Source organism: Dasypus novemcinctus, chromosome 25 (assembly GCF_030445035.2).
Source record: "Dasypus novemcinctus isolate mDasNov1 chromosome 25, mDasNov1.1.hap2, whole genome shotgun sequence".
In the NCBI taxonomy this organism is placed as follows: Eukaryota; Metazoa; Chordata; class Mammalia; order Cingulata; family Dasypodidae; genus Dasypus; species Dasypus novemcinctus.
In genome coordinates, this window is record NC_080697.1 from 39,377,867 (window position 1) to 39,394,060 (window position 16,194).

Genomic DNA, 16,194 nt, shown 5'->3' on the forward strand with positions numbered 1-16,194 from the left:
CTTGAAGCTCTAGAAAGTAAGATGAACGCTTCTCTGGCATGGCATTCTTCCAGAGAGAGGGAGGAGTAGCTGAGATTGATCAGTGTTTCTATTATTTTAATTTGGAAATTGGAGCTAAGGGCCTTTCATGCTCCCACCTCTACCTTTCTCCAGATCATTGCTTTTAGAGTAGAATTCCAAGTGGGCAATGGGGCTTGGAGCTATAGTACTCTGATACAATTAGTTCATGGCCACACTGGGTGAATTACAGGATATATGAACAGAGTAATCAAGCTACCTTTGCAACCTGTAATAACCTTATGCCCTTACATTTTTCTTCTGCAATCTGTTGAAGTATGAAGGACTTGTTTATCTGATAGAAGTATAGAGTTTGAAAGGAATCAAGTTTAGAGTTTCAGCTTAAGCGCTGTGCTTGTTTGGGATTTAAATGAATTTTTATCCTTTTCCCTTTTGGTAGGAACAGCCTATGCTTAGAAATAATATCGAAATGACATAAGGAAATAAATTATTTAATCATTGGATGGAAAACATTATTTCCACTCACGTTGCTTATTGCAACTCAGACCATGATCAGCTTCTGGAGTCTCAGAAATTATATGTAAAAAAGGGGAATTTATCAAAAGACCTCCATGAACAGTCTGGGCTTATTTTGTCAAGACTGTGATATATGCAATCTGGGAAATTTAAAGTCAATTTTCAGTTATTTACATGCATTCTATAAAGAGCCTACTTTGAGGCCATGTGTATAATACTACTCTCCCTTTTTTACCACTTAAGTTTCATCTGAGACACTGCTTGACCAACCTGTTCAAATAATATCACGTACATATCCATATTTCTCTACTTCTCCCAAGGTTTGCAATTTTTAACTGTCTATAAACTCCTTTGAGGGTATTGAATAAATCTATTCTTATTTGATTCCTCATATTTATCCTCATGTGTGGCACATAAACTAGGCTAAATATGCTCAATAACTAAATACATATATAAAAGAACTAATGGGGAAAGGCAGATCAGAATTAGTTGAGTGGCTAGGAGGTACAACTTAAATGAAATATATGTAAGCACAATAAATGAAGTTTTTATACTTAGAAGAATTCTTACTGATCCCTTGATTTAAAAAAAATGACAATAATATTCAAGACAGATCTATATGTATGTATATATTCACGTATCAAATCAAATTTGAGTTTCTTCATATGTATTTCTTTTTAGAATTTTTTTTTTAAATTTCCTCCCTTGCGGTTTGCTTGCTGTCTGCTCTCTGTGTCTGTTTGCTGCATGTTCTTCTGTGTCTGCTTGTCTCCTTTTGTTGCATCACCTTGCTGTGCCAGCTCTCCACTGGCACGGGCCATCAACTTTACACAAACACACAGGCTGTCAGTTCTCCGCAGGCATGTGGGCTGTCAGCTCTCCGTGGGTGTGGGCTAGCTTAATTTCACAAGGAATTCCTGGGACATGAACCCAGGGCCTCCCATATGGTAGATGGGAGCCCAATTGATTGAGCCACAACTGCTTGCCTCTTCATATTTTTTTATCTTTCACTTCATAGAGACAGCATCATCTCTAGAAAGTGATGACATACATTCACAGATTATTAAACTTGCATAAAAACTTAATGGAAATTAATACAAGTTGCTTTGCACATGGAAATTAGTTATATAAAAACAGAGAATACCTAGTTAAGAAATAAGAAAAAAAAACATACATTGGGTCAAGATTGTTAGGATACAGTGAAGGGAAGAGTTACAGAAGAAACTTATTGGAGAAAGGAAGATTGGGCAAAAGCTGTGCAAGTCAAAACACAGGAAAATATCAAACTCACTGTAGACAAGTTGGCAAAGAATGGAAATGGAAAATGAACTAATGTCACAAGCCACCATTATCCCTCAACTGGATCATTTCAATAGCTCCTAAGTGGTTCTGCTCCTTCTAGCCTTCCATGTCTTACATATATTCTCAACACGGCAGCTAAAACTGAAGTCAGATTATGTCACACCTCTGCTGTGGCTTCTCACTCAAGTAAATGAGAAGAGCCATGAAATTCTGCACGAAATCACTACTACTCCACACATCTCTGACCTCATTTCCTTGATTAGCTCCAACTACATTGCCTTCCTTTCTGTTCTAGTTCAATGAACATGTAATGGAGATTTGAAATATTGTACATGGGGATATACTTGGATAGGAACTACTTTTCTCATTTTATAATCCTTTCTGCAAGAAAGTTTATTAAGGTGGATGATAGCCGGTGCCCCTTCCTTGGCCCTTTATATTCATGGTGGGAGAAATTAAAGTTTTCATTTTCTACTCTAGGCTTGAGCCAAGTACTTTAAGCCAACATTGGGGGAGGGGCATTTTTCATTTCTTATGTTCCATTCAGAGAGGACTGGAGAGATGGGATTAGTCTTACTGGGTCCTTGGCCCAAATACTATTCCTAATAATACCAAAACCTCATCACTGGTATCCAGCAGAGAAGAGTGAACTACATGCTGCTTTCCCTTTCGCTATTAGAATTCTCTTTGTATTTCTCATATTCCTCTATTTCTCTCTCTGATCTCATTCTCTTTGTGCCAAAAGAAATAAAAAGAAGGAAGAACATGGTCAAGGGCCTGGTAGAGATTTAGAAGAACTTTGATTTTGTTCTTTTCAAGTGATTGATGGGTAAAGGAGGACACCTTTTTCCAACCCAAATTCAAGAGTCTTGTCTATGGCATACCTGCTGTGTTCATTAAGGAGAAAATAAGAGAATGTTGATTTCTTGCAATTTCATTTTGTTTATTTTTATTGCATTGTGTATATTCATATTTAATTTATATTTTATCTGAAATGGAATTTAAGAAAAAATATATAAAAGTATTTGAGAATTACTGGGTAAAACGTCATCATTTATTTTTATCTATCCTACTTTCATCTCTTCGGCTTTTTTTTGGGAAACTTTTCTGTCATCATTTTCTTCTGTACCTATAGAAAACTGTTTCCTCACATCTCTCTGAACCTTGTTTGTACCACATATAATCAGCTAGTTTATTTTAATCTCTCCTAGCAAGGATAAAAATGCACTGCTGGGACTGAAGGTGGCTCAAGGCATTGGGTGCCTCCCTCCCACATGGGAGGTCCCGGGTTCTGTTCTTGGTGCCTAATAAAAAGAAGACGAGCACACAACACACAGACACAGAGAACAGACAGTAAGTGCAAACAATGGAGGGTGGGGGGAGAAATAAATAAATAAAAATAAATCTTTAAAAAAAGCATTACTGTTTCTTGAAGAGGCAGAGATCATTCTCTATAATACCATGGAAAAGTTTGATCATCCTATTAGAGTTCTCTTTTCTGTAGTAAATGTTGGGATTAACGTGGAGGAAAAACTTCATGGTGTCCTTAAGTACTTGAGTTAGTTAGATTAGGAGCACCTTTATAAATCAAATCAAGTTTTTCCTTTAATGAGTAAATATTAAGCCTGGCTGGCTGCCAGCAACCCAGGATTCCCTTCTTCTTCCTGATACATGGAACTTTGGCTTCTATTCAGTCACTCCTTGCTCTGACAGTTCATTGGCAACAGGTTAAAAACAGCAGGCCAGTTGTTTATTGCCAAGAGTTTCTACGATTAAGGAGTTATCACCTCTGATTTGAGAACTGCTTTAAAAAGAAGCAACAGTGTATCAACAATTGCATTTGTGTAAAATCCTATAGTTGAGCTAGCCTTCTATTTTTAGGTACCCGTATGACAAATGGGAATCATTCTTTTACAAACATGTTTCTTCTGCAAGGAGAGCACTGTGCTTAATTATACATGCCCTTCTGAGAAAAATGGCTTTCCGTACTTTTTTTCCTGCTTCCAAAGCCATGTACTTCCTTGTACAGTTGTTAGGAATTACTTTTTTCCCTACAACTCGCTGTCTCCTTCAGGAGATACAGTGCATCTAGAGGTTCATTTGTTAACATGCACACCTTGGAGCACTTCCTAGCAGAGATGAAAGTCAACATGGCTGCTCCACTTCCACAGTTGTTTGAAGTTCCAGCCTGGAGACAGAAACAACAGGAGAGAATGAAAAGCTTTCCTGACATTTTTTTGGCTACGGACACTTTGCAAAGAAACTTATTCCAAGAAATCATCGCAATGCACCCTGGTGTGGATTTGACTTAGCAGAACTTGAGGAAAACGGAGCACAATTTGGACACAGTTTGCTTTTATCATTTCAGGGAATGATAATGAACATGTTGGAGATTCCCAGATCTGGTTGTACCATTTCTACTATCAGCAATAGAGAGATCCCTAACCACTAGCCCTTTTCTATTACTTAAGCAAGGATTTATTTCTGTAAGCTCTCATTACATTAGGCACATTGAACAAGAGATGAGATCGGCATAGATTACTTCATAGAGTTTATCCTCTCTTGACAGTAGAAAATTCTTCCTTTTAATAGTGAACCTTATGACACCCCCAAAGCCTATTTATTTCTTGCAACAAGTATTTGAGGATCCAGATTGCTCTAGATACTATTCTAGGTTCCAGAGATTTAATACTGTACAAAACAGAAAAAAGTTCTCTGCCCTCTTGGAGCTAATATTCCAATTTTAAGAGGCAGCCAAAAATCCTCCAAAATAAGTAATATATAATATATTGAATACTGATAAGTCCTATAGAAGAAAGTAAATCAGAGAAAGGGTTAGGGAATATGGGATGTGGGGGGCAGAACTGCAGTATTAATAGGCTGTCCAAAAGACTATATGTATAAATAAGAATTGTACAAACATTTTAAACTCATCTTAAAACATTTTTAAACCTGTCAAATATAACCATGGAGGTTTTCTTTTCCCTTTATGCCCTCCTGTTTGTAGAGGTTGCAGAGAGAAGCTTTATCGGTCATTGAAAAAAGGTTCTAAATTTTCCCATTACATGGAAATTAGTAGTTATGGAATAAATAAACTAAGAGATGAATGAATGAAATGATTTCACCAGGGAGAGGTTTCACTGTAGGAAAGGGAGAGGGAGCCAAGCTCAGAAATTTGAGCAAGTTCAAACTTCCAGACAACTGCTAATCTGAAGTTGGAGTTCTCCACAAGGGAGACCAAAAGCAGATTAGAGGCTTAGGAAGTAGGAACAGAAAAAGGAAAGTTCAGTGCCATGGAAGCCAAGGAAGGAAGTGAGTCTCAAGAAAGAGGAAATGATGAACTTTTTAGAGGCTTCCAAGATCAAAGAGGATGAGAACAAGGGAACAGTCACTGGATCTGATCATAAAAGGGTTATCAGTTGCTGAAAGAGCAATTTCAGCACAGATGAAAGCCTGGTTGCCAGGCAGGGGGAACAAGGGGTGAAGTAGAAGGGGAGGCAGTGAGCAGGTCTATTGCTGGAGGGTAGCTAGAGAGCTGGCCACTCTGCAGTGTAAAGGACTCGGGACTCTGAATCAGTAATTTCATTTCAAACGTCCAAAATAATTTTTGAGAAGCAATATAATATGTTCGACAGATTGTTAGACTTGATCTCTAGATCAAGATCATACTAGACCTACTACTTAACAAAGTCACAAAATTCTTTGAGGCTCAGTTTATTCATCTGTAAAGTTAAGATAATCATACTTGTCATGTTCCCAGAGGAAATGCGAAGGTCAGATAAAATGGTACACATGAACCAGCTTTGTAACTGAGAAAGTGCTATAAAATATAAAGTATCTTATCAATATCTTTCTCTTTCTAAAAGTGATGAGCTCAATACACTTGTTTTTGTTTTTTTCTTTTTTGTAACAGATAAAATCTTTTTCATTGTAAAAAACATCATGAAAAAAGAAAAAAAAATCACCTCTAGCATATATTTCAGTCTCTTTGTATTTTCAGCTTTTATTTAGCATGAAGGGAAACCTTGGAACCAGAAGACCACTGTTTTAATTCTATCTCAATGGCTAATAAGCTTCCAAACACATAGAGTACTGTTTTGCTATGCTCCTAAAAATCGTCTTAATGAATTTGGTCAGCAAGGCCTTCATGATCTCAAGTCTTTCCTTATCTGACTTTGCCACTATGCCCATCCACAGCCACCCACTCCCACCCCATCAAACTAACTCTTGAATATGCTCTATCACCCTTTGCATTTTGCTTACGCTGTCACCTCAGCTTATACTTTCATTTTTACCTTCTTCCCTTACTGACCTTTTGCTCAGACCAAACTGCCAATTTAATGCTACCTTCTGTACCTCTCCCATTTAGAGTTAATTGCTGTTTTCTCTCTGCTCCCATGGCTTTACTTACAGCATTCCGTGCTTCTACCTAATCGTATGATAAGTTGTTTACATATTTGGGTTTCCTGCTCCATGGAATGGTATTTGAGGAGAAGAAGCAAGCCTTATTCAGCACCATAAGCCCAGAGTGCTCCCAAATTTGAATCTTTGAGTGGACCAAATACAGTCATTTATCCCCTGACACAAGGATGCTAGAGAGGGCAGTTTCTAAGATGCCTTCCAGTTTTAATGTCTGCGGTTTTATGTTCTTTGTCATTTTTGCAGATGCTCTATTCTTTCCATTTTAATCCATGCTCATGTATTTTGGGAAAGCACATTGACTGAAATACAAAACTGAAGTGGAAAGAGATTTGCTAGACAAATACATAGTGTAATCTGAATGTGAGTGTATAAAACATTTGACTCCTCTGACATTCTGGGTTCTATTATCAGGAGGAGTAAAAAATTCACACTTTCAGTTGTTGTAAAAGGACTTCTAATACATATTTATTCATAAACTTCGAAACCTTTCTGCTTATAAGAATTTATAAGACTAACTGGAAAAAAGCTTAAGTTTTTCAGTGACCTTGATCATGCATATTTACACATTTTATATATATCGGAAATTTAATTTACTACCTAAAAGATGTGATTTTTCCCCTATCTTCTGAATGAGGAAGGTTTTAAAGTTAGGTGACATTCTGTGGGTTGGAGAAGGAAAAATCATCCATCTCTTATATTTCCTCATCTCATGCAAAATCTTCTCATCATTGTGGCTACACTATAATATTAGTTTGCAGTTTCTTGTTACAGTAAAAGTTAATGCTATACTGAAATCCTGCTTAATATTTACACAATACGTGAGCCATTGAGATGATGCATTATCGTAAGTGCATTACCTCATTCTGTCTGTGAATCAGCATCATTAGGTCAGTATGAGATCATTTTTAAAAGAAGATTTAAAAGAAATCAGGGTTCTGGGAATTGATTGGGAAGAGGGAGAGACTTTAGACTTTGCTAATGATACTTAGCATTTATTCAAACCTTTTGACACAGAGAGCTTTGTTCTGTTCTTACTTGTGCTCTATGCAATTCAGTTATGTAATTTGCATGATAATTGATACAAAGTCATTATTTGATCACAATTTTGAACCTACATCAGGATACAAGAAGGTAACAAGATGCCATACATTCCAGAAATTCTAGAAAGTAGGGCCTCTCTTAGCAAAAGTTCATGTATTTCTTCTATCTCCCAAATTTCTTCAAGATCTTCAAAACAGGAACACTTTCTGGCATCACTAAATCCTATAACAATTTTAATTTGTGAATTTGGCATCTAACAGGTCCTGAAAAATCTCACTTACCCTGGCTGTATTACAAATGTTCCCTAGTGAACCGGTCTTGGATAATTTCTCTGCATTAATCAACATTAACTGGATTTTAGCAATCTTCAGCATTCAGATATGACTTCTTTCCTAACTTTGCTTTTCTTATAAATGCACATTACTAGAAAAACCATCACTCATTGTATTTCAATCTTGGGTCCATGTTAAGAAAATATCAGTTTGAGGATGAAACAGAGATTTCTGTTCTTGGGGGAAGAGGGCAGGGAAGTTTTTTCCAGAATTTACCAGAGGAAAATAATGAATGGTGATATTTAAGAGAATTTATAAATTACTCAATGGTTTCAATGCATATTCCTCTAACAGTTATTGTGTATCTCTCTTTAGTCATATACTAATAAATCAGGCCTCTGCTTATAACTAACTGCATATCCATCTCCCTCTTTAACACAGACTTTCAGAGATTTTAATAGGGCCATTTCCCCATTGCTCACCGACGTCTCTGAATTAATTTTATATAATCAAATGAAAATATAGATGCAGCAGTTTTCAAGAATTAGATATGCATGCAGTTGAAAGGTAGGTTGATATATTTCATTCTAATTTGTTTTCTACTCATTCAGCCGTAATTTATGGTAATTTCATATATTTCTATACCTTGGAATTTGAAGGGACAGACGTCTACTGAGTTCAGCTCCACAGGTTGACTTTTTTCCAGGACATTCCTGAGATGTAGTAGCTGTGCTGCTCAGTTTAACAATATCCAACCAAGGGTCATAACCTCTTCTTGCAGTCCATTCCGTTTTGAGAAAATATCATGAATAAATTATTTCTCAGTTTGAATTTAAATCTGGGTACCTGTGATTTCTATTCCTAGGAAGTTATTTGTGTTTTTCCCCATATTTTGCCTGTCTTTTTATGTCTTGAGCTTTTTTATTAATCAATCTTATAATAAATAACTGGGATGCAAAGTTGTTGAAAAATCTTATCTAAAGAGTGCTGGTCATGGGAGACCTATGGTAGCAAAAAAGATGATATAGTTTTAAGAAGTGAAGATGGGTTTCCTCTGGCGAAGAGAGACCCCCCCGCCCCCCCCACACACACACAAAACAAAAGGTCCTGAAAGATTAACCTGAAATTTAACCTATTCCATGTGACTATAAATAACAGAACTGTGTTTGAAATGTGGGAGATGGGGTCATCTCAGGGGCTTTTAAGGTACTTGTAGAATAGCATAGTAGCAGATCCGGCTACAGAATTGGCAAATTCCAGTGCAAAATGAAAATGGACAGTATTTTATTTAAAAAGCAGGAAAAAACGTTCAAATGGACCTACTAAAATATACTAAAATATAAAATATTTTTTCTTTTTTTTTTTTTTCCTGTGATCTCTCTCTTGACTTGTCATGGTGTTTCTTATTTGCTACTTAACAGTCCTGCTTCCTTAGGTATGGAATTCGTATCCGGTGACTACAGACCCTCAGAAGCCCTGGGAGCTCCAACCCTGTGACTTGGCCTACAGAGGACTGCCCGTGACCTACAGGGGTCCTCCCTCAGGTTGGCTGCCAAACCCAAATCCAGAGCCCTGATTGGGGCTGGGAAAGTTGAGCCAGGTGTTTCCCCTTCTCACAGGCCCACCGCCCCAATCCAAGGCTCTGGGGCTGAGTACCTGGATCACAGGGAGGTCAAAGTCTCCACTCTGCCGCCAAATGCATGGTGATTCTGTCAGCCTGTGCCATGCACTTTCCCGAGACATCACGGTGCATATTAACCTTCACGTGCATGCGACCATCCGACCATCTCGGAACCAGCACCCGCCCCGCCCCCTCTCCCCACTGCAGGAAGTCCCCGTGTTGCTGGACAGGATCAGGGAGGAATCCGGGCGGGATCCAGTGAGTCAGGGGGCTGGGGATCAGGCTGCCAAGATCCCGCCTCAGGGAAGCAGCCAGAAATGGGACCACAGTGGGGCTGAGCCTCCAAGCCCTGGCACACGCTCTCTTGTCCCATCAGACTTTATGCAAAAAACAAATAAACTAACAAACAAAAACAACCCACAAATTCAAAGATAATTTTATTGAGAATTTTACAGCAGTGATAGTGCTAGTGATAGAGCATTAAGTCCCAAGAGGAGTTCTTCTAAATTGGGGCAAGCAGAGGGGCGGGGTGGGAGGTGGAGGGAGGAGCTCGCCCTTGAATCTGACCCTGGGACAACCAGGGTGACTTTCCAGCTCCAACACTTTGCAGCTCTGTGATGCTAGGCAAGCTAGACTCCTTAGGGTTCTCTTTAGTCTTCTGTAAAAGGAGGATCGTCAACCTGTCTCATAGAGTTGTGAGGACAGAGTGCCTAGAACACTGTAAGTACAATCTAAGTGTTTGTTAGTATTTGTATTAGGATAAACATTATTCATATTTTTATGATCATCTCTAGTTAAATTGTTTTTGTCATTCCATGTTCTCGGTTTGTACGATGCAGGTTATCTGAAATTCATAGAGAACTCACAGTAAATGGTCAATTTTTTGTAGATTGTGTCACTTCCATATGATTGAAGGAGAGATAAAAAAATACAGTTATTGTATATAAAATATCTTCAATTGGAGAAATATATGGAAATCTATGGGAAGATATATGATCAAAAGTTAACACTGAAGCAAAAGGCACAGCTTGGTGCACCTGGTAGAATCTTCTTTCTATGTGGAGGCTCTACCTGGAATTGCCCAGACCCTGGAGCCCTGAGAAGCTTTAATTTCTGTGAAGCAGAATTTCTACAACTTTTATACAGGCATCTTTCATTCCAGAAACTTCACATCCCCTATCTTTTTATGTCGGCAAGTTTATGTTAAAGAATTAAATCTGTCTTGTTATCTCAGTTATACAGTATTCTGTCTCTGCAAGAAAAGAACACATGAGCTGAATTTGGGGCATGCTACATTGTTGTTGGCCTATTCATTTTTCAGATACGGGCATAGTAAAATTACAGTCCTATATTAAAATTAGGATCTTATAATTTGTGAATTCGTTATATTTTTGGCATTTTTTGCATTATATATTTTGACATTATGTTGTCAGTTATATACAATATATGGCTTTATATATTTCGGGGGGATTGTTCTTTTTGTTATTATATGGTGTTCATTTTTATACTAATTTTCCTACTATTAAGTTTTATACCATTTTACATTTGCTTAATATTTGCTAATAGTCAATAAGTGTTAAAGACAATAGTACTGATATTCACTATTTGGATTTATTTCTGTTGTCTTATGTTCAGTTTTCTAATTTTTAGTCCTGCTTTTCTTTTCTTTTTTATTCTTTTTCTTTCACTCTCTTTAATACCTTCTGCTGGATTGATGGCTTTCTATAATCCTTTTCATTCCCTTTAAGATTACATTTTTCTTCTTTTAATGGAACACTGATAGTACATACAGTGTAATACAAAATTAACTACACAAAATTAACTATATTTTTTTCCTTATGATTAAAGTTATTTGGTATTTCTACCTTACTCCATACTTGCTTTAACTACTCATTGTAAACCCCTTCCTGTCACATTATTATTGTTTACAGTTTTCTTTTCAGTCTTTTATGTTAAGAATTTTTTAAACAATCATGTGAGCACATGCATATTCAATTTATGTTCTCACTATTGTTCTTTACACATGTTACACTTTTCATCATACTGAAGTATATTCTTTATCAGTTCCTTTAGTGAGGATGTGATTGTGTGAGAAGGAAAAAAGGGAGGCAAACTTCCATAGTTTGTATATGTTGGAAAATATCTTTTGTACTTACATTTTTAATACTTTTAATACAATATTGTCTTTGAATCTTACACAATATTGATGAAGAGATGAAGAAACAATCAGTTAGTTTCCAACTTCACTCCTCATAATTTTTGTTAGTTATGTTACTTTTCAATTTCAAATTTTATAACAAAGTGTGTTTTTCTATGTTAATACTAGTTTTATACTTAAATGGCTTCAAGTCTCAAAACAGCAGTTCTTTAATCATAGCTCTCCTTTCCTGTTATTTTTATTCCTTTCTTGGTTGTTTGGCTTTTACCTTAATTAGACATTTCCAGATGCTATTACTTTTGTATGATACTTTACTTGCATAACAGTTCCAAGTTGACAGGTCTTTCAGCACTGTGACAATTTTTCTCCATTTTGTACAGACAACTTTTATTACTAATGAGAAGTCTGCTATCAGTCTTTGTAGTTCTTTGTAGGTAATTTATTTTTATTTATTGTACTGAGTTTACTTTCTAAATACAAATGATTTGTTTTTTTAATTCATAAAAAATGGCAATTATTTCTTACTTTTTCTTCTAATATTTCCTTCATTCTGTTCTGGGATTCTTATTAAATGAATGTTGGAGGTTCTAAGCTTATTCTTTGAGATTTCTCAATAGTGTTTATTAAAAGAATAATAAACTATGTGTTCTCAGTCTTACTTTCTCAAAAGATTTGTTAGTCCTGTCTTCCATTTCAATAATTCTCTATTTCCAGCCTTAACTGTGATTCATATGTAGTAGGCAGAATTCTAATAATGACCTTCAATTACTTTGGACCTTGTGAAATCCCCATCCCTTGGAGTGTGAATAGAACCTGTGAATGTGATGATACCTTACACCCTGATCATGTTATATGTTAAGTGACAAAAGGGAGCTTATCTGAGTGGGCTTAATATAATCATGTGAATGCTTTGAAGGCAGAGTTTCCTGTTCAGTAGCAGAAGAGGATGTGAATGAGATTTGAAGCATGAGAAGGCTGGCATGCTATTGCTTGCTTTGAAAAAGAGGAGGCCACATGTGAAGGAATGCTGGCAACATCTAGAAGCAGAAAGTGGTCATGGCTGACAGCCAGCAGGAAAACAGGGATTTCATACCAGTAGCTGCAAGGAAATGGCTTCTGCTAACAATGTGAATGAACTTGGAAGCAGATTCTTCCCTATAGCCTACAGAGCTCTGCAAAGCTAACACATTGCTTTGCTTTGTGACACCCTGATCAGAGAACCCAGCAGAACCCAACTGGAATTTTGATCTGTAAATAAATAGTTGTTTTAAACTACTAATTTTGTGGTAATTAATTACACAGAAATTAAAAAACTATTACCACATCTACTACATTTTTTTTTTAAATTAATGAATTTCTACATTTTCTACAAAATCATAATTGTTTGTTTCACATAGTTACTTGTAACCTAGTAATTTAGGCCTCCTTTATTTAATAATGTCTCTATCTTTGAACACCTACTCATATTTAACTTAAGGTTGTAGTCTTCTATAAAATTAAAAATAAAAAGTTCTATAAAATTAGCTTCATCTGGAGTGAATTCCTTTTCTAAGAGTTGACATTGCACTCCCAGTGTGACAGCCTGAGGCTTTATGGATCCCAGAAAAGTATGTTCATAGATTTAATCCGGTCCTGTGGGTGCAGACCTACTGTAAGTGGGACCATTAGATTAAGTTACTTCAGTAAGGTATAACACAGGGTGGGTCATAGTCCTCTTACTGGAGTCCTTTATAAGAGAAATAAATTCAGGCAAAGAGAGAGAGGAAGCCATGCATGCCAGAAGTTAAAAGCAATGAAACCGGGAAGAGAAGGGAGAGACCAAAAGACACAGCTATGGATTGCTGACAGCCAGTCTTGGGGAGAAAGTGTCTCCTGATGATGCCTTCATTTGGACATTTTCTCAACATTGGAACTGTAAGCTAATAATCTCCCACATCCCCATTTTAAGCCAACCCATTTCTGGTATATTGCTTTCGGCAGCTTAGCAGACCAAAACACTTAGCAGTAGATATTCATTTTAATTGATTAATTGGTATGCTTGTTTAGATTTTATTTCTTCTCTCTCTATTTCCTTGTGATGATTCATTCCTGTCACAAGATTTGTCATTGTCACCCAGCACAGAACTATATCTTACAATTGTGGTTTGGAATTGCGCATCAGAGTGCTATTGGTAATATCACAGATCTAATTACATTGGGTTGGTGGGATTTCTGGCTCAGCCCCTTGTCACAAGATTGTCCTATGTCCTCCTGCTTCTCTGGACATATTTCTAAAAAGCCATTGCCCAAGGTAGCCTTGACAACCATCTTTTTTGTTTGTTTGTTTTTTCAGGCCTCTTTTAAGATAAGAGAAGACTTAACACAGCATCTGGCATTAAGGGGTAAGCTTATGAGAACACTTAAATTCCCTTTATCCTGTGGGAACTAACCTTCAGGCTCGCATTTACCACTCCCTAATCTAGCAGGCACCCAGCTCCAGCTCCACTTACTATTTTTAATTTTATATCTATTTCATAGAAATATGTTGGGTTTTTGGAGTAAGACTGTAGTGTCTTATTGTTATTCTCTGCTAATATTCTCCATGCCTGTGCTATGTGCCTTGAGCAGAGGGATTGGTCAAAAGATGAACTCCTGTATCATTCTAGTTAGGATTAGCCCTTACTTTATCTTTCTCATTTCAATTTTCTCTTCTCTAGAGCAGAGATGATAATGTCTATGTACTGCTTACTTCAGACGTTTGACAAGAGAGTGGAGTGGGATAAATTATCTGAAGCTGTCTTGAAAACTGTAACATTTAATAAAAATATAAGAAATGCAGTCTTTGAAGTACTACATGGTAAATTGTATCTATTGTTAAATACTTGAAATCTTGCCATATGGAAGAGGATTTAACTGCTTAAACACCAGTATTTTAATGCTTTTCATCTCAAAATATTAAACTTGGACACTGTGAGGAAACCAGAGATCAAATGTAATATGTTTAACTACAATTCAAGGTCTCATTCTATAGGACTTGTGCTCTCTTTGACATTTGTTAAATGGCAGCATTTTGAGAACAGTCACCAACTTCATGCATTATAGATTTTTGGTACATAACCATAAAATGTACCTTGAACATTCTGAAATCTCAGTGAGGAGACCTCTTGTCCCTTTAATCTCTGCTTGAAAAGTTGGGAAGTAGTTTCAGCTCTTTTTCAATGGAGAATTACAGAAAAGAGCATGTTTACTTCTCTTCTGGCTTTGCAGCTGGAGAAGGGAAAAAAGAAAAAGAAAACAAAACTCTCAGGATATATGTTGGATACAAATAGACTTGTTTCCAGACAACCAAGTGGTAGGTTTTTATTAAAAGACACCAGATGTTTTTAGGCAGTGTATGAATTTATTTCATTACATTTTTCATCCAAACAATCTAGAACCTTGAATATACAATGTTACCAGGTGGACTTGGTCTAATATTTTCTCTGTTGAAAAACCTTAACATAAACTGGGACCCATGGTTCAGAAAAGCACTTTGTAGAAATGGGGTCAGCCAGGCAAGGAGAGTCTAGGACACTGAAATGGATGAATGGGTGAAAAGGGTGAAACAGGTTCTTCTTTCTACAGATGCTGAAAGGAATTCACAGCATGTAGGATAACACATAACGCAGAGAATGTGATCACACATGAAAGATCACCAGGAAGGAAATAGGCCCTGGGAAGCTTGAAAGCTGTAGACCTTAGGTGTGTCAGGGGACAGGCAGAGCACAGGGGAAGGAATTATGGGGATAAGCACACATAGATATCACACTGTTAAATGAATAGAGGTACTCAGTTGGGAGTTACATGGCCAGAAGCTGAAGTAGGGATGCAGACCTTGCTCCACAGGGACAAGGGTCCACTTATCCTAGAAGTGACAGAGACAAGGCAGGGCCTGGAATAGAAGGGCACTGGGAAAAAGGAAACTTGCATTTTTTGAGATGCTACCTATTCCCAGTGCATTTAGTTTTAATAATGGTCATTATTAAAACTTAATGACCATTCTATAAAACAAACACTTATTTCAGTTTCTTAAGGTAAAGAAAATAAAGGAGAAGATTAATTGCAAAAGGTGAATATGCATATACAGAGCTTAGAACAGAATCTGAGACATAATTGGGGTTTGACGAATGTAAGTCGGTTGCTTTTCCAGTCCTCTAGGAAACTTGATTTTTGAACTTTTGATTTAGACCAGTGGCCACAGGCAGAGTAATCTCAATGAGAAGCCCTCTTGTGCCTTTAATCTCTGCTTGAAAATTGGCCATTTTTCACCTAAACATATCTCTCTTTTATCAGCTTTCTAAAAGCAGCAAGAACAGCCTCCACAAGCCAACATTCTGCAATTTTCCAACCCTTTCTTAGACTTATCACCTTAGTCTTTCACGTTAACTCAGATGATGGTTTATGAAATACTTTCAAAAGGAGCAACAGATTCCCAGCATGAATATTCATGTCCACACTGTCCACCATCCAAGTACGAAAGCAATGCAACATACTTCTTTTATTTCTTTTATTTTTTTCTATTTTTATTTTTTATGGCAGTACCTCACTTCCAGGGACCAGTTCTTGCATTTGTTGGGATACAGGCATATATCTGTTACTCACCATTTAACATGGTCCAGAGCATGGAATGAAACTTAATGAATGTTTTAAAGAATTGTGTTGAAGTCACTTTATTCAAGATAGATAGAGGTGCATGAAATGAATGTTATATATAAGGTATGTGTGAGTCACTAATTGGACTAATATTAATATACATCAGAAATGCAGATTATTTTAGCTGAAGCTTTATGATTTTTTGATATTTAATAACTAAGAAAACTGATTTT